Raw genomic sequence first — 18,068 nt, forward strand, 5'->3', positions numbered from 1 at the left:
CCATTAGGACACTGAAAATCAAGGGTGTGAGGGACTTGAGGGAGATCCTTCTGTCAGAACTCCAAAATTCAAGTCACAACACACAAAAAGTTTGGACTTGAATTTTTTAAATTTTTCTGGGGAAAAAAAAAAGATAAATTCTTCACCTTCGTTCATTCTTTCTGAGGCACCATCAGTGAATCATTGCTAATGACAGATTTAATGTAATGACAGATTTAATGTAATGACAGATTTAAAGTGAAACAAAGCAAGAAAATGGTGATAAAGGCACTTAAATCCTGGTTTTCAGGGAGTTTTACACTTGTATAATTGGGCAGTTAATTGATTTGCTCATCAGGGTCATCACCAGGGTCATCACATCATTTGGTCTCCCAGGGTTCTGAGCGATCAAACCACAGGAGAAGGGGATTATTTTTGGGGACACAAAACCATTAGGATTAATTTTGAGGCATCTCATAGACTGAAACTGCTTCTAAAGAACAATAAATGTCTTTTTTTTCTGAGCAGATTAAACCCAAGGACAGAAAATGGTTGCACACACTGTTATAAATAAATACACTCAAACCACAACAAATGAGATTATTGGTCTTGTTAAACTACTGAGTTCAGTGTTGGTGCCCATAATATTCCTGGCCTAATAAATAATCAGGATTTATTAATGTATTTACCTGTTTTATCTCTCTTCTCAATAAATCTGTTCCCTAGACCTGACTACTGGTTACTTTGATGTCCCAAAGTCTGAGGATATGGAATATTCCAAATTCTCAATTCCAAGTTCTCCATGGTATTTACAGTATTACTGGGCTAATAAATAACACGATTTATTAATGTATTTATCTGTTTTATCTCTCTTCTCAATAAATCTGTGCCTCAGACCTGACTACTTGGTGTCCCAAAGTCTGAGGATATGGAATATATCAAATTCCCAGTTTCAAGTTTTCCAGGGCATTGTGTCCATAATGTTCCTGGGCTAATAAATAACCAGGATTTATTAATGTATTTACCTGGTTTATCTCCCTTCTCAGTAAATCTGTTCCTCAGAGTTGATGACTGTGATGTCCCAAAGTCTGAGGACATGGAATATTCCAGATTCTCAATTCCAACTTCTCCATGGTGTCCATAATATTCCTGGGCTAATAACAAACAGGATTTATAACTATATTACCTGTTTTATCTCTCTTCTCAATAAATCTCTGCCTCAGACCTGACTACTGGTTGCTTCCTTGAAAAAAATCAAAGATGGGAGGAATTTGGCTCCAGGATTTGGTTGAGAAGTTTTCATTATATTTTAAATCCAGAGCCTCCTGACAACTGGCAGTCTGGAATTCACCCTTGGTTTCCTGGCATGTTGAAGCTGATAAAATTATTTTCTTATTATTCTAAACGAGTCTTGGACCAGTCTGTGTTGATTGGATGTCTTTGTGATTCCCTAAATCCAGGCATCTGCTAAGTAACCATGGAATATAGAAAATTATGGAGCAATTTTGATCAGGACAAGACAAGAAAAGTGGCTGGTGCAGACAAAGTGTTGAGAATTCCCACTTTTTAATTATTATTACAGGGCAGGACCTGAGGATGTACTCCATGTAAACACCAGAGGGTGGAGGTTTCTGCTGATGGATAGAAGAGGGATCCCAGGATGGGAATCAGTCATGAGGCCACCAAGGTGATCAGAGGGATGGAGCAGCTCCACTGGGAGGAAAGGCTGGGAGAGTTGGGAATGTTCAGCCTGGAGAAGAGAAGCTTCTGGAAGGGAACTGATTGTGGCCTTCCAAGGCCTGAAGGAGCCACAGAAAAGATGGAGAGAGATGTTTATAAGGGCCTGGAGGGACAGGACAAGGGGAATGGTTTTGCACTGGAAAAGTGGAAAATGGAGATTTCGATGGAATATTGGGAAGAAATTCTTGTCTGTGAGGGTGGTGAGGCCCTTGCACAGGTTGCCCAGAGAAGCTGTGGCTGCCCCTGGATCCCTGGAAGTGTCCAAGGCCAGATTGGAGTAACCTGGTCTATGGAAGTTGTCCTTGCCCATGGCAGGGGGTGGAACTGGATGATCTTTGAGGTCCCTTCCAACCCAACCCATTCTGGAATTCTATGATATTTTTTTTATCGGTGAGTGCTGATAAACAATTCCTGGATAAAATATCTGAAGTGTGAGGAATGTGCATGTCCAAGTGGATAATTTCCCACCAACCCACTAGAAGTTTTTTTAAACATTATTTTTTTAAACAAGTTGCCCTTTGCTGGTTTTCCCTCTCCTTCCCCCTCTGTCCCAACCCCACCGTGTCTCCTGCCTTAATGAAATGATTGGAGGGTCTGAGTAAACTCCTGATCAGCAAAGACACACTTTGAGAGAACAACCATTGCAATTAGAAATAAATAGGGTTTTCAGGAGCCAGCTGCCACAAACTGAGCTGGGCCAGAGATAACAAACTGTTATTGTGAGCCACGACCTTGTGTGGTGTCTCCTTCCTTGGGAGATCTTCCAGAGATGTTGGTTCTTGTTCTCCCTCCCTCTGGCTGAGCAGAGCAGTATCCTTTGGGGCTGTGTGTGACAGACAGGCATGAGATGCTCTGGCAGGAGGCATCCAGGCAGCGGGATAAACGAGCCAAAGAATTCCAAGCCACAGGCTCTCCTATTCCTCCCCACTGGATTATGACAGCAGCCAGAAAAGGGATGCAGATGAAACGAGAGAACGCGGATTCCGTGCCCAGAGATGCATCCGAACAGACATCTTGGCTTTGGGAAGGCTTGGGCCACCACAGGGGGCCCAGAGGGGCAGGGAGGGAAGGAGAAGAAGGAAAAATAGAGGATTCTGAAGGCCATTGCCTAATGATGGTGGTGGTTGGCTGCTCCAAGGCCACCCACACGGGGTAAGGGACACTCGGGAATGAGCCGGTGAATGCCCCAGGGCCTGGGGAGGCAGCGAACAGGAGCCTCTCTCTTCAAACAAGAGCCTCTGTCTTCAAACAGGAACCTCTCTCTTCAAACAGGAGCCTCTCTCTTCATCAGAGAAGGAGTCTTTTAAAACCAGAGCCCTGGAGGGGGACTGGGAGGGTGGGAGGTGCTCACAGAAACACAACAGCGGCGAGGAAACGGGAGGTCTCACGAGGTGGTCGCCGCTCCCTCACACGGGGGTTTGTTCTCGGTTTGGGGGGAATGACTCAGGCTCACCCTTTTAATTCTTTGGACATAAAACTCAGCATGAGGCAGCCGATGTTCTCACCTAGAGAAGCCGATGTTGTTCTTAGTGAGGTGAGTTACCTCATCCCAAGCCGAGAGGTGGGAAAAATCCCAGCACCTCACCCTCCACCAACCCTCTGCATCTCCAAACGGTCCCTGCAGACCATAAGAGCTGCAGAAAAAAAACATCTGAAAGCTCTCCAAGCTGAAGGAGCCTCACGAGGCTTTCTGAGAGTAATAAAACTACTTCTTCCTAATCCCTGTTTTTCTTCCTTATTTTTCTTTCTTTTTCTTTTTTTTTTTAACTTGCTAATAACGCTGAGAAATGATAGGCACAAGTCCAGGTCACGTTCAGTTGATTGGGAACTGATTTTTCAAATTCCAAAAGGAATGGAAATTTAATTGTGATTCCTCATACAGCACTGATTTTATCAGAAAAGATTTTCCGCTGTGTTGTTCCGCAGAATAATTTCTTCTTTCAATGAAACTTCGAAGAATTTTCGGAGTAATATCAAATTAGTCTCAGTTTTCACAAAAGAAAAGATGACCTGGATAAAGGTGTTGTCTCCAAGTTAAAATCTGGCCAAGTTTGACGATGATAATGAAGAATAAAATGAAATGCTTTTGGTTCACAGCCTAAATTTTCTTATTTAACCTTGAAATAGTGACCTTTCAGTGCCATGGCTGACTACACAGATTTCTCGCTGTTCAACAGTGCCCCAACTCTTATTTTGAGTTAGGACTCAAAGCCTGAAGGGCTTTGCAATCAAAATAATTGAGAAGGAATAATTATCCCCCCATTTTGCAGGAGCCAAGGCACAAACACAAATGTGTTTGCCCAGGAATCATTGGCACACCTGGGAAGTCGCTGACCTCTGGGTAAGGACATTTTCTTCCTCTAAAAAAAACATACCTTGGACTTGTGAAGTGCAACTGGAAGCCACCAGCCCCATTTCTTGTGAGCTCACCGAAGACGGAAGCTCTGAGAAATTCCAGAAATTCGAACAGAAATTTTGATTTGGTTTAATAATTTTTATTTTTCAATTTTTCTTCCTTTTTTTTTTTTTTTATGACTTTTTTCCCCCCTCAGCTTTACACAACCTCAGAGATTTCACTCTGCCAAGTTTCACACAGCTCTGCTTCATTCCTTCCCAAGTCTTCTGACTCGGAGTCGGGTCCTAAAAATTCTTCCCTCCTGAAGGCTTCCCACTTCCAAGGGCCAGCAATGCAGCTCCATTTGCTGATGAGATTTGACTAATCCCCCTCTAATGAGGAAGTGGAACAGCTGAGATGAAAGGCTGAGCCCTCACTGTGCGAAGGGGTGAACTAATAAGCCAAACTCAGCTCAGATGGAGATCCGGGCATTCCCGGAGGGAATTGGAACCAAACTGACTTTGGTGTTTTTGATCAAAACGATGCCAAAACAACCTCACCCCAACCCTTGAAGGGTCCAAAATCTGAAGCAAAAAGTCAAAATCTAAATTAAAAAGTCAACAATGCTACCACCTGTCTGTTCATTTTTGATATTATTGGTTATTTGGTGGCAAAAAATGACCGATCTCACCCCAAATTTCAGTTGGGACACATTTATCTGTTTGCAGTGGTCAGCAAACATCTGGGGAGTGCATTCCTGATGTGAAGAATTCCAGACAGTATTTAAAACTGCACAGAGAGTTGAGATCTTGCAAGGCAGGAATGTAATAAGGTGAATATGGACTGCAGTGAGTTTGGGGTAAACCCTAAACCGGCGAGATTTATTATCCCCAAGAAGTGAATTGGGAGAAAAATTGACACATTAACAAGAGAAATTTAAAACCATCCCCAAACCACCCAGCAGAGAACATGCTGTACACCCCTGGTTAACACAGAGAAATCCTTTGGAGTTGCATTTTCCAGCCTCTGGAATGGAAGGAGAATATTTTGCTGTTTATGTTCCAGACCTTATAATGATGGTGGTGTCCTCGCAGAGTAAAAGTCAGACTTCACCCTGAGGAATTTCCTCTCTCAGTCAACAATTCAATACAATTTTTAAGTATGAATTTTCCTTTCTGTGCTGTGCCTAAATCTGGCCCTGTTAAAGAAAGTATGCAGACACAAGGAGAACTTGATGAGGGTTTAATGCTCTCTTAAGTGGTTTGGGGGATCGAGGCTTAAAGTGGGGTTACTCTTCAATTAGTGAGGGAAGGAGAGTGGGAACCCAAGGCACAGAGGGTTTGGAGGAGTGATGTCTGAGATGCCAGGGATGACACAAAGGGGAACAAATGGAATTTGCTGCAAAGCCAATTCCACAATTGACTGACAGTCAAAAAGACAGTTTGAAGGATGTTTTAGCAAGTTCCTACCAATTAGGTGGAAAGCCTTGATGTGCTATTTTGTGATTTTGGTGTTTGGATCTGTACAGACAGATGGATCCATGGAAAATTCCATTGGTTAAGACCCTCATTTTCCTCTCAGAGTGAATTACTGGTTGCAGATCACTGTTCCTGTGACAGTGAGCGAGCCAGGAGCTTCTCCCAGGAATGTAAATTAAAGTCCTGAGCTGCGCTGTCCTGGGTATGGGAAGGGTTCCCAATTCAGCTGTCCAGGACAGGTATTTAATGACATTTAAGATCACAAAATCATAGAATCACAGAAGGATTTGGGTTGAAAGGGACCTTAAAGCTCTTGTTGCAACCTCTTTGCCATGGGCAGGGACACCTTCCAGGTTGCTCCAAGCCTCGTCCAACCCGACCTTGGACATTTCCAGGGATGGAGCAACCACAGCTTCTCTGGGAAACCTGTGCCAGGGCCTCACCAACCTCTTAGTAAAGATTTCTTCCTAATATCTAATCTAAACTTACTCTCTGTCAGTTTGAAGCCATTCCCCTTTGTCCTGTCACCACGTGCTCATGCAAAAACGTCCCTCTCTGTGTTTTTGGGTCCCTTCAGGTACTGAGGACCACAATGAGGTCACCCCAAAGCTTTCTCTTCTCCAGAGAAACATCTGGCCGTGAGCCAGCAGTGTGCTCAGGTGGCCAAGAAGGCCAATGGCATTATGGCTTCTATCCAAAATAATGTGGCCACAGGAGCAGGGCAGGGATTCTCCCCCGTGCTGGGCACTGCTGAGGCCACACCTCGAATCCTGGGGACAGTTCTGGGCCCCTCAAATCAGGAGGGACATTGAGGGGCTGGAGTGTGTCCAGGGAAGGGAACGGAGCTGGGAAAGGGGCTGGAGCAGCAGGAACAGCTGAGGGAGCTGGGGGGGGCTCAGCCTGGAGAAAAGGAGGCTCAGGGGGGAACTTCTGGCTCTGCAACTCCCTGACAGGAGAGGGGAACTGGGAGGGGGTCAGGCTCTGCTCCCCAGGAACAAGGGACAGAAGGAGAGGGAACGGCCTCAAATTGCTTCAGTGGAGGTTTAGAATGGATATCCGAGAAAATTTCCTCATGGAAAGGTTTGTCTATCATTGGAACAAACTGCCGAGGGAAGTGGTGGATTCACCACTCCTGGAAGTGTTCAAAAAACACGTGGATGTGGCACTTGGGGACACAGTTTAATGGTGAACATGGTGGGTGGTGTCTGACTTGATCTGAAAGGCCTTTTCCAGCCTTAATGATTCTGTGACTGAACAACAGTAGCTGGAGAAACTGGAAGGGCTGAGGAGGGGAACTAATAAACTGCTGGGAGATGAGGTGGGAAAAACTGGGCAAAGCTGGTTCTACAAAGAGCAGAGAATGTCCTAATGATGGTGGGACACCAGCACTGCCCAGGATCATTTGGATCCTCCAAGCTGATAAAGAGATGTTGTGTTACATCACAGTCATCCCCTGCTCCTCCAACATTTCCAAGGGAGCTCTCTGATCTCATCCCAGCTAAAATAGGTCTTTGGCACGTGTTCCAAAGCCTTGATTCCACCCCAGCCTGACACTTGGAGCCACACACCACGAAGGGAAGCAACATCACCGAGCACAACCAGCTGGGTGCTGTCAGGGACAGCCCAAACCTTCCTGCAAACTGCAGAGGGAGAACCACAACCCCGTGTCAGGCCAAGAGGAAAACCTGCTCTCTGAATTCATATCCTACCACTGACAGGATTAATCAGGCTGACATTGGGCTTGTGTGTGAGGAGAGGACGAGCAGCAAACCGCTTTTACTCAAATAAATCTCCTTAAAAAGTGATGCCCACAGACTTTCCAAATCCCCAGTAAGATGTGTGAGCCTCCCTCAAGCAGACCCTGTTTCAAATGCCCCCCAAGTTCCACCTGTGGCCGTTGCATTAGTGTTTGCCAAGGTTTTCCAGAGGACTCTGTGTTGGGCACAGCTGGCCAGGTTTGCCCTGAGCTTTGCCAACCAGCTGTGCCTGGTTGTTTGGAGTCAGGCTATGGAAGGGAAGCAGCTTTCCAGGGCTCTGGAAAGAACAGTTTTATTTGGAAAGTCCATTCCCCGTGTGTAATGGTTCACTGAAGTCCTTTCCTGCTGGTGTGAACACACACAGTGCCCACCAAGGGGCTCAAGAAGGAGCCCAGACCCACCACGTGATGTGCAACTCTCAGGCATAAACAGGCTGGAAAAGTCAAGTTGTTGTTCCCAAGGATCAAGTTGATTTTCCCAGGGAATTCCCAAAAGGGTTTGAAGAAAGTGTGCAGGTGTTGATAGAGGGAAGTGTTTGCTCCTCATGGGGATGTTTGTGAAGAGGAATCACAGAATCATGGAATGGTTTGGGTTGGAAGGGACCTTGAGGACCATCTTGTTCCAACCTCCATGGGCAGGGACACCTTCCAGTATCCCAAGTTGCTCCAAGCCCCATCCAACCTGGCCCTGGATGATTCCAGGGATCCAGGGGCAGCCACAGTTTCTCTGGGCAACCTGTGCCAGGGCCTCCCCACCCTCACAGGAAAGATTTTCCTCCTAATATCCAATCTAAACCAATCCCCTTTCAATTTAAAGCCATTCCCCCTCATCCCATCACTACACATACTTACAAAAAGCTCCTCTCCATCTTTTTTATAAGTTCCTTTTAAGTCCTGAAAGGTCCTGGAGCCTTTTCCAGTCTGAACAACCCCAAATCTCCCAGCCTTTCCTCACAGGAGAGGTGATCCATCCCTCTGCTCATCCTCAATCCTCAGGATCCCTGCCTGAGCCTGGTTTCAGGTTGCAGATTGAGACAGAAAATGTGGGTGTCTGCAAGCAGGTGTGAGGTCTAGAGAATTCTTAGTTCATTTTTATAAGTTATCCAGAAGTTCTTCCAGTTGCCTACTCCCAGGTGTGTTATGTCCTTGGAGTTGGCAGGAATTCTGGACAGGCACAGGTTTCCTACAGGTCCTGTGACACATTTAGCAGCATAATTCAGATGTCCCAGAGCATCTCAAATGGTCATGGATGCTTCTACCACAGGAAATGCATAGATCCCACTTATTTGGCCAGGTAAACATCTCCCAGACTCCACTGGTTGTGTCTCTGTGGGCTCTTCTGAGATCTTGGACACGATAAATGAGATTTTCCTAAAATCTCAGTGTTTTTTCAGGGGACATCCAAAATATGAAAATAGAAGTGTGGTTGTGACATGGGACTTGTGGTGGCCTTGTGCTTTGGGGGACTGAAACATTAAACAAACATCCTGAAAATGGGGGATAGAATCTTCAGTGATAAGGATGGAAGTTATAGAAGATGCTTCACTTGTGGGAATCTAAGGGAGGATTCAGTTTGCAGACAGGAATTGAGGCTCAAATCGAGTCAAATCACGGATGTTTGCAGCCCTTTGGGACCCAAAATGCATCTGAGGGTGCTGCAGGAAGTTGTCAGAGGAGGCACAGAGTGTGGAAAGCCTCCAAAAATAGAACTTCAATGAATTTCTTTCACCATAGAAACATTAAAGGCAAGAAATAAGAACAAGCACCACAAATGTCCTTCACAAACAATACAGAGGGGTTTTTATAAGGTAGTTCAGCTCATTAAGACCTGACTGGAGAAATCCTAGAGAAATTCTAGGCCAACTGAGTTCTCAATCCTGATTTTCCAGTGAAATCCTGAAAGCAGAAGGACTTAAGAACCCCCAAAATCCTTAAAGTAAAAAATAATGGGGATGGATTTTATCCCCAAATGTCTGAGATTCCCTGTCTCCCAGAGCAACCCTGCTTTTGTGTCTGAGCTCAGAAGGGGCCAGGCCAAGGAGTGACTCAGATCTGCCACTTGCAACCATCCCCAGGGCTCCCAGTTTGTACTGGATAAAAATGGGAACACCCACATCGAATCCATGCTGGAAGAGATGGATTGCCTTCAAACACAGGGATGGTTCTGGAATGCTGTCTGGTGCTGGATTGCCCAAACAGGGAGTCTCCTGAGGCACAGTTTTGGCGTAATTTCCCCCATCTACCTGCGGGAGAAAGATGTTTCCACACAATTAGTGATGATCCTGGATTCCTTGAAATGAGGCACCCTCAGATTCCCATGGAACATCTAATTGTCCTTTATTTTTCCATCCTAATATTGCTACAATTCCTTTTGATGTTTCTGAGCTGTCACCTTTGTTTGTGGAGGTGATTGTCCCCCTCCGCCCTGCTCAGGTGAGACCCCACCTGCAGTGCTGCCTCCAGCTCTGGGGTCCCCAAAATCAGAAGGACGTGGAGCTGCTGGAGAGAGTCCAGAGGAGGCCCTGGAGATGCTCCCAGGGCTGGAGCCCCTCTGCTCTGGAGCCAGGCTGGGAGAGCTGGGGGGGTTCACCTGGAGAAGAGACGGATCCCAGGAGAGCTGAGAGCCCCTTGCAGGGTCTAAAGGAGCTCCAGGAGAGCTGGAGAGGGACTGGGGACAAGGGATGGGGGGACAGGACACAGGGAATGACTTTAAACTGTCAGAGAACAGGGTTAGATGGGATATTGGGAAGGAATTCTTGGCTGGGAGGGGGGAGAGGGACTGGAATGGATTTCCCAGAGAAGCTGTGGCTGACCCTGGATCCCTGGAAGTGTCCAAGGCCAGGCTGGACGGGGCTTGGAGCAACCTGGGCTAGTGGAAGGTGTCCCTGCCCATGGAACTGGATGATCTCTAAGGTCCCTTCCAACCCAAACCACTCTGGAATTCTGTGATTGTGATGTGAGGGGTTGTTCTTCCCTTTATCCATTTGAGTAGGGCCTCCTACCAGATGTAGAGCTCTGATGGTACCAGCCTGTCACACACATTCCTGCCTTCATCACAACTGGAAGACACTCAGGACAATCTCATGGAAAAATTAAGAAGCAACCACACAATGGGAAGATCTCCTACAGGAGCAGCTCCAACTGATGTTGTTAACAAGGGTATGTCCTACTAATACATAAAATTGTCTCAAAATCAAGCATCTTCCAGACTGAAAGACAACTTTTACCACCAAAACTTCTCCTTTTCCAGTTCAAAAAGACAATTTTTACCACCAAAACCTCTCATTCTGCAAGAGGTCTCTGGATTTTGATAATATTTTGGTACAAAAGGCCATTTTGAACTATCAGAATTTCCTGCTGGATGGTCCTATTTATTTTTTTTTTTTAGCAACACTGTTACCCTTGTTTTGGGCATCCCTTTTGTGAAATTTTGCCCTTTGCCTTTTTGTTTTTCAACAGAATTCTCCAGGAAAGATCACAAGTTCCATAGAATCACCGAGATATAAGGCTTTAAAAAAAAAAACAGACACCAAGCATTTTAAAGCTTGCAATAAAATTTCCAGGTTTGGCAATCCAGACAAAGTCATAATTTCCTTATGGCTCATTTTTAACCTTTTCTTTGAGTCACAAGAAATGTTACTGCATTTTTTTTCTTTTACGTCTGGTTTTATGTTATAGGAATAATCCGAGTATTCCAGTCTTTGTGGAATACATTGATTAATCTGGCTGCATTCTTTCACCTTGGGGATTGACTCATCCTGGTTTTTCCTGACTCCCACAATGCCTGATCCGTGACATTTAGATCTCTTGTGTCATAGCAGCCTGGATTTGTATTTTATGGGCCCCTTTTCGCTGCGTTCACGTTTGTTGTTGCACCCTTGGGCACTGCAGAGCTCCAACTCAGAGCAAGGGTGGAAAAAAAATCACACGTAATCCCTTATTCTGTTCTTTAAATTGGGTCATTCTTGAGACCCTCAACTGCCTCTGACACCATCTGGCCCTAAAAACCAAAACATAAACCATAAAAACACTCTGCCCCTGGATTTATCTCAATCCCTGAGATGAATTAATTCATGCCTCTAAAACTTAAAAGAATGTATTCAATTTGTAGTTATTCCAAGCTAATGAATTCTGGGTAAAGATAGATGCCTCTGGAATATAATTCCGTGTATTTCAGGATTATTTAAGGGAGCTGGGATAAGATTTTTGTCCCTGATTGTGGCCCCTTCCAGGACCTGAAGGAGACACAAGAGAGATGGAGAGAGATTATTGAAGGCTTGGAGGGACAGGGTAAGGGGGAATGGCTTCAAACTGAGAAAATGGAGATTTAGATGGGATATTGGGAAGGAATTCCTGGCTGGGAGGGTGGGGAGGCCCTGGCACAGGTTGCCCAGAGAAGCTGTGGCTGCCCCTGGATCCCTGGAAGTGTCCAAGGCCAGGTTGGAGCAACCTGGGATGATGGAAGGTGGCCCTGCCCATGGCAGGGTGTGGGATGGGATGACCTTTAAGATCCCTTCTAATCAGGCCATTCCAGGATTCCATGAGAATATTCTGTAAATCAAAACCTCTCCCATGTATCCAATCCCAGTAAAGCATCTCTTCAATCCCACTCTTAAGGCAAGAGAAGCAAAGAAGGGAATGGATTTTCCCAGCTTTCTGATAAAAGCCATTTACACCTTGGAATAGGCCAGAAATCCTTGACTTTCATCCCTGCACACTTCAATTTTCCCATATATGTGTGCACTGAGTTAAAGGGGTCACTGTGCTGCTCCTCCTTATTAGAGGAAAGCTCCAATCTGGAATTAAATCAGAATTTATCTTACGGTTAAATTCCTGTAGCACAGGTACAAGCTGCTGGCATGACCAAAGTGCATTTATTAACAGCAGAGAAATGTAAGGGTAATGTAAATAATTTTAACTTAAAAGCGTGAATAATTTTAGGGTGTGATTTGTCTGATCCATTGTAAAGGTTTTTTTTTAGGATCACAGGAATTGTGCCCTCAATTCCACTGAAGAGAAACCCTCCAGCAGCTCCCTCAAGTGTAAATATTGTCACTGTGGAGGTTTAGACTCATAAGAGACCTAAAAGATTAATTTTCTTCTCTCAGTGAATTTTTCCCATAATTGTAACATTTTAAATTTATTTTTTTACCCCATGTCACGAGGTTCTAAAATATTCTTCTCCTTTGACTGTATCAGTGCCCAAATATATTTATAATTGTAAGAGCTCTTCAGCAAGATGTGCCCATTCTGCTCTGCCCCCTTCCAGATTGCAAATTCAGTGTATTCCTGTGAAAGAAGAATTCTGGCTCTGAACACCAATTTTCAAGAAAAAATTTCTAGAAATTTATCAGTTTTAGAGATTATTTTGGATTTTGTTTTTTTTTTTTTGGCCCCACTTCCCTTGGCTTTGTATTCTAAGTTGATTAAACCAAATGTTGTTACTATTCCAAAATGGTGGTTTTATTTTCCTGGCCATCTTTAAGTGCCCAGATTTTTTTCAGGAATGAATTTACCTGTGCAAGGCCCAGCAGATTCCTGCTCTGCCTGCCACTAAATGATAGATCACTGATATGATTTAAAACTCTGGGAAAAAAATGGCCAAGTAGGAAATGCCAGGAGAATGAAGGAGCTGAGAGGTGAAAGACTAAAACCCACCTTTTCTTCTCCTGAATTATTTCCCAACGTTTCCTTCCCTCCTTTCCCATTCTGAATTGCCTTGCAGGAGCCTGTCTTTGGTGATTAGAGGTGAATTATAGGCCAATATCCCACAGAATATAATAAATTTCTGATGAATTTAGGCAAGATAACCCCCCACTTCTCGTGTTTGGACCTCCCTGTCTGAACTTTCAGCCTTAATGTCGGGCTGGAAAGGATTATTTTGCTGTGTGAATTGTCAGTCAAAACGTTATCAATCAAAACATTATCTTGGTTATTAATTATCCTGAAATTCTCCTTTCACCTGAGAGTTATTCTCACTCCATTCTTTTTGTGGATCCACCAGATGGGCTTGGCATGAAGCAAACTCAATGTTTTTTTTTTAAGCTGATTTATCTGATCGACTTCCCCAGAGGATCCCAGGTCACCTGTGCCTTCTCCCAAGTGGTTTAATCCTTGGAATTATCTTTCCCTAAGGAGACAATTCCTCCCTATCCTTACAAATAACCCACTAGTCAGGTATCCAAACTAAAACACTGACAACAAATTTGGAAAATTATGATCCACTGGAGCAACTCTCAGCACTGATTAGTTCATATTTATGAGCGAGGTTTGCAGGAATTATTGCTCCAGTAGGGAACCCAAAAAACCCAGGAATATCATGGGCAGATGGATCATTTTTATGGCTTTGTGGGGGACCTTTTCACAGAGCTTTGCAGTAATTTAGGCCTTTTATTCCTCCACAGCATCCATTTCACCTTGTAAATCTTGTTGCAGATCAAGCTTGTGAGCGTGGAAGTGACCACACACAGCAAAATCTGGAAGCCAAGAAACAGCTGAAATTCAGTATATTATTTAAATATATAAATATATATATATATATATATATATATATATATATATATATATATATATATATATAATATAGATTCCCTTCATATTTCAAAGAAAAAAATGAAGGGGATCTGTTGCCTGTTTTTGCTGTGATTTCCTGGGAATTTATAATCTGCCAAAATACTCAGGAATTGAGGCACCACAGAAGAAAAAAAAATCCAAACTGGAGATGCTGAAAGTTGTTTATAAATTTATATTATAACTGTGACATGAAGAAGGAGCAGATGTGAAACAAAACCCCGCAGCATTTTCAATGAAATGTTGTAAAAACTATTTAAAGTTTTCAAAGAGAAAAGGCAGTTTTGCAATGAAGTTAAAAATAGTCTTTTGGGGGTAACAACGGGAACCTTTTAATTTCAATTTTGAAATTATTGGTAAGTAGAGTAAGTAGGTAAAGTAGACAAATGAGTTGTTTGCCCAGTGAGATCTAATTGGAAGTAATTAGCACAGCATCTGTTTTGTTAGGGAAAGGCTCCTTTGATATCCATAGGGATTAAGGAAAACATGATTTCACTGTTATTTTGGCACTAATCTGGGAAAGAAACCTAAGTGGAGACTGAACTTCAACGGGTGCATCAATGATGGGCTTGGAATGTAAGGATCTTAATGGTCTTAAGCTCAACGAGGGGAATTTAGATGGGATATTGGGAAGGAATTCCTGGCTGGGAGGGTGGGGAGGCCCTGGCACAGGTTGCCCAGAGAAGCTGTGGCTGCCCCTGGATCCCTGGAAGTGTCCAAGGCCAGGTTGGAGCAACCTGGGCTAGTGGAAGGTGTCCCTGCTTGTGACAAGGGTTGGAAACAGGTGATCTTTAAGGTCCCTTCCAACCCCAACCATTCCAGGATTCCAAGCTGGGATAGTGGAAGGTGTCCCTGACCATGGTAGAGGCTTGGAATTGGATGATCTTTAAGATTCCTTCCAACTCAACCCAATCCATGATTCCATGACCCTGGAGTCTTTATCTCTGCCAAGATCTAATCCTTTTCATTGATCCCAGGCATCTTCACCTGAAAATTGAGTCCTGTCCTTAATTATATCCAAATTAAACATTGAGTTTAAAATAAAACCACTGAGCTGGTCTTATAAAGAATATTTATTCCAGGTAGGAGTGTCTAAGATGGAGATGTGAAATAACTCCCAAAAATGGGGTTATGTTGATTATATATTGACTGGATTGAGGTGTCCTGGATGAGCAGTTTCTACATTATTTATTATTTTTAATTTGATTTTCAGCTCCTTATATGACTCTGACTTCTCTACTCAATGTTCTTTAGTGCCTCCCCCTGAATGGGAACCAAAAAGGTGTTTAAATATCTTGGAGTGTTTCCCCCTTGACTTCTTTTTTCCTAAAAGGACATGACATTATCCACTCACCATTCACTCTCACCATGGAAATTGCAGAGGGATGGGATCATTTTCGTGCCATTCCCAAATTCTTCCGTTTATGGTTTTCTCAGTGAGTTCGTCATCAAATTCTTCAGTCTCACGAAGGCAAGAGGTGAACAAGGGGTGGAAAAGAAGAGAGGGAGAAAAGTGACTCTCGAAAAGAAAGTACAAACCACAGTTCTTCAGAATTTCCAAAATGAAAGTTATCAATTACATTAATTATATTTATTGTTTGGGTTTGGGGATTTTTTTTTTAGGTGTTTTATTTTTATTTTTAAGTTCTTTAGTTCGAATTCATTTTTTCATCACTAATCATAAATTGCCATAAATGGGACCATGGAATGAAAATCCTCCTGAGCTTCTCTCTCCTTTAATTTCTTGCACTAAATCATGAGATTGTCACTGTCTGCTGGTGACATGAACCCAAGTCCTTCTGATTTTCAGGAGGAACAAGGAACTAAAGGCTGGTTTATGGTCACATATCAGATGCCAACTTAGACCCAGTGCCTTTTGTGGCTTCTAAATTCAGGAAAACACGGAAGAACTGAAAGCTGCACACCTGGATTATTCTTAATTTCAAGATATTCCCTTAATTCCACCTGTTTAATGCAGGGATTTTTCCTGGTTGAGTGGGAATCAGCTCTTCCAAATTCAGGTGGAGAGGTCTAGAGCCTGAATTAGCCAACCCAGCCTCTCCTTAAAATTGATGGAGAAAACCACTTCTAAATACTTCTAAAAAATACTTCTAAATCTTCTAAAATACTTCTAAATATACTTTAGAAATACTTTTAAGAGAAATTCTTCCTGAAAGGAACAAAAAAACTTGGAAGAGTGTCTTGACACGAGAACCGCCAGGGCAGAAAGGGAACGTGCCAAACCATTCCTGCCTGTTTCCTAAGGAAAAGCTGGGAATGTTGCCAGCCATTGGCTTTAAAAAAAGTGGACGAAGTGCTTTTTAACATGCTCTGACTTGTCTGATCCCAGTTCCTATCGCTGCAATAATTCCCCTCACAAGAAGCGGCGGAGAAAGTCCTAAAGTGACCTGGAGCGGAGACAGATCTTTGAAAAGAAACCAATATTGACCTGGCAGAAAATGTCACACGTTTTATGGTGTTTTCAGGCAACTTCCCAGCTGTTTGGGTTTGCTTTCATGCCACCTCTTCCACTGGGAAAGGTGGGAGCAGGCTGGATTAAAGACCCTCAACGTGGTTCTGCCCCTGTTGTGTTTGTGTTTCCAAGGGTGGAACAGCAAAACTAAAATGCTGAGTGAGCTTTGCTCTGCTTATCATTTAAATTGCACCTCTAATCCCAGTTAATCAATTTGTTGATAGGCTCGAAGGGGGAACTTTTGCCTTTAAGGCTGAGAAGCTCTTTGATGCCTTTTTTTTTTCTGTCTCTCACCAAAGCTCTGGGAGGGATAAAAGGTCTGAAACGTCCAAGACACACCACAAACTTCCTCTGGGAATGAAGTCACAGCAAGATGGGACTTTTTCTCTTGAGAAGTGTCATTAATTTTATAACATAAGCACTCATCAGCCTTTCTTTTGGGTAGGTATCAAACCACCCGAGGCTTTTACATTTTTGGAATTTCCCAATTCGATGCTGGAGGATGTTTTCAGGATGACAGGTCTGGCACCTCTTTGAAGTGAGGGACGGGCCTGAGAACTCTTGGTCTTCTTTTCTCGGGATGTGGCAGATTTAGGCAGATTCCTGCTGTAACATGAGGTTCCAATCCAGCAACTTTGAGCTTCTTTTTCTCACTCTCGAGGGCTGGAGACTCACAAATTAAAATAAATGGTTTTAAACTTAAAGAGGGGAGATTTAGATGGGATATTGGGAAGGAATTCTTGGCTGTGAGGGTGGGGAGGGACTGGAATGGATTTCCCAGAGAAACTGTGGCTGCTCCATCCCTGGAAGTGTCCAAGGCCAGGTTGGATGGGACTTGGAGCAACCTGGGAGAGTGGAAGGTGTCCCTGCCCATGACAAAGGCTGAAAATGATCTTTAAGGTCCCTTCCAACCCAAACCATTCTGGGATTCCACGATTCCATGAACCAAGATGACAAACCTACGCAAATATTTCCTATGGTGTAAATTGTCCCACAGAAGTTGTAATATCACATTTAAAAGACAGTCTTTTTCTACTTTTACAGTAGAATTTATACTTCCTAGTTATAGTTAGAATAGTTAGTTTACAGTTAGAATTTCCTACTTTTTTACTTTACATCTTGCAAGATACCATTGACAATTTCTCCAATTTCTCCATCACAAACAACGTTGCTCCACATGAGCGTCCAAACACCACCAGCCTTCAGGAAACTTTACCTTCACAACGTCTGCTCAGCTGTTGACCTGATTTCACAAGCAGGGAGGACAAACTCAGGAAGAAAAACACAAAATTTCAAGTCTTCTATGAGATTCGTGGAAATTTTGGGAGCAGTAGCCAAAACTACTCATGACCATCAGGTTGAACAGCACAACAAATCTGGAGCTTCTGCTGAACACAGGGAATTCAGGATTATGCTCTGAAAGGATTGGGTGAGTGTTCATCTCTCCAATAGATGTGTCCTAATTCTGGTGAAGGATAAAACATTGATTTTCCCCTGTTATGAACTTGTCCTGTTTTATCCTGACAGGTTTTTACTCTTCTCCCTCTTTATGGGATATGACCTTCCTTGCTTTTGGCAGGTGAGCCTGAAATAGTGAGAAGATCTGGCTTGTCTTAACTCAAAGCCTTATTGAGGTGTTGTTGCTTAGACTGGAAAAATCTACCCAGGGACATCAAACAAAGTGTTTTCCAGACCAGTGTTCATCTTGTGCTCCCTGAAAATAAACACTCAGTGAAG

At 43.6% G+C, this 18,068-nt stretch overlaps 1 long non-coding RNA gene across 1 annotated transcript; it reads left to right on the top strand.

The window, feature by feature from the left end:
* The first annotated feature begins 10,284 nt into the window (after window positions 1-10,284).
* Window positions 10,285-17,744, top strand: LOC113955321. Its single transcript, XR_003530492.1, has 3 exons — window positions 10,285-10,447; window positions 16,631-16,772; window positions 17,458-17,744. It is a non-coding gene; the product is annotated as an uncharacterized LOC113955321 (long non-coding RNA).
* Window positions 17,745-18,068: the final 324 nt, after the last annotated feature.

Source organism: Corapipo altera, unplaced genomic scaffold (assembly GCF_003945725.1).
Source record: "Corapipo altera isolate COAL_440 unplaced genomic scaffold, ASM394572v1 126, whole genome shotgun sequence".
Classification (NCBI taxonomy): Eukaryota; Metazoa; Chordata; class Aves; order Passeriformes; family Pipridae; genus Corapipo; species Corapipo altera.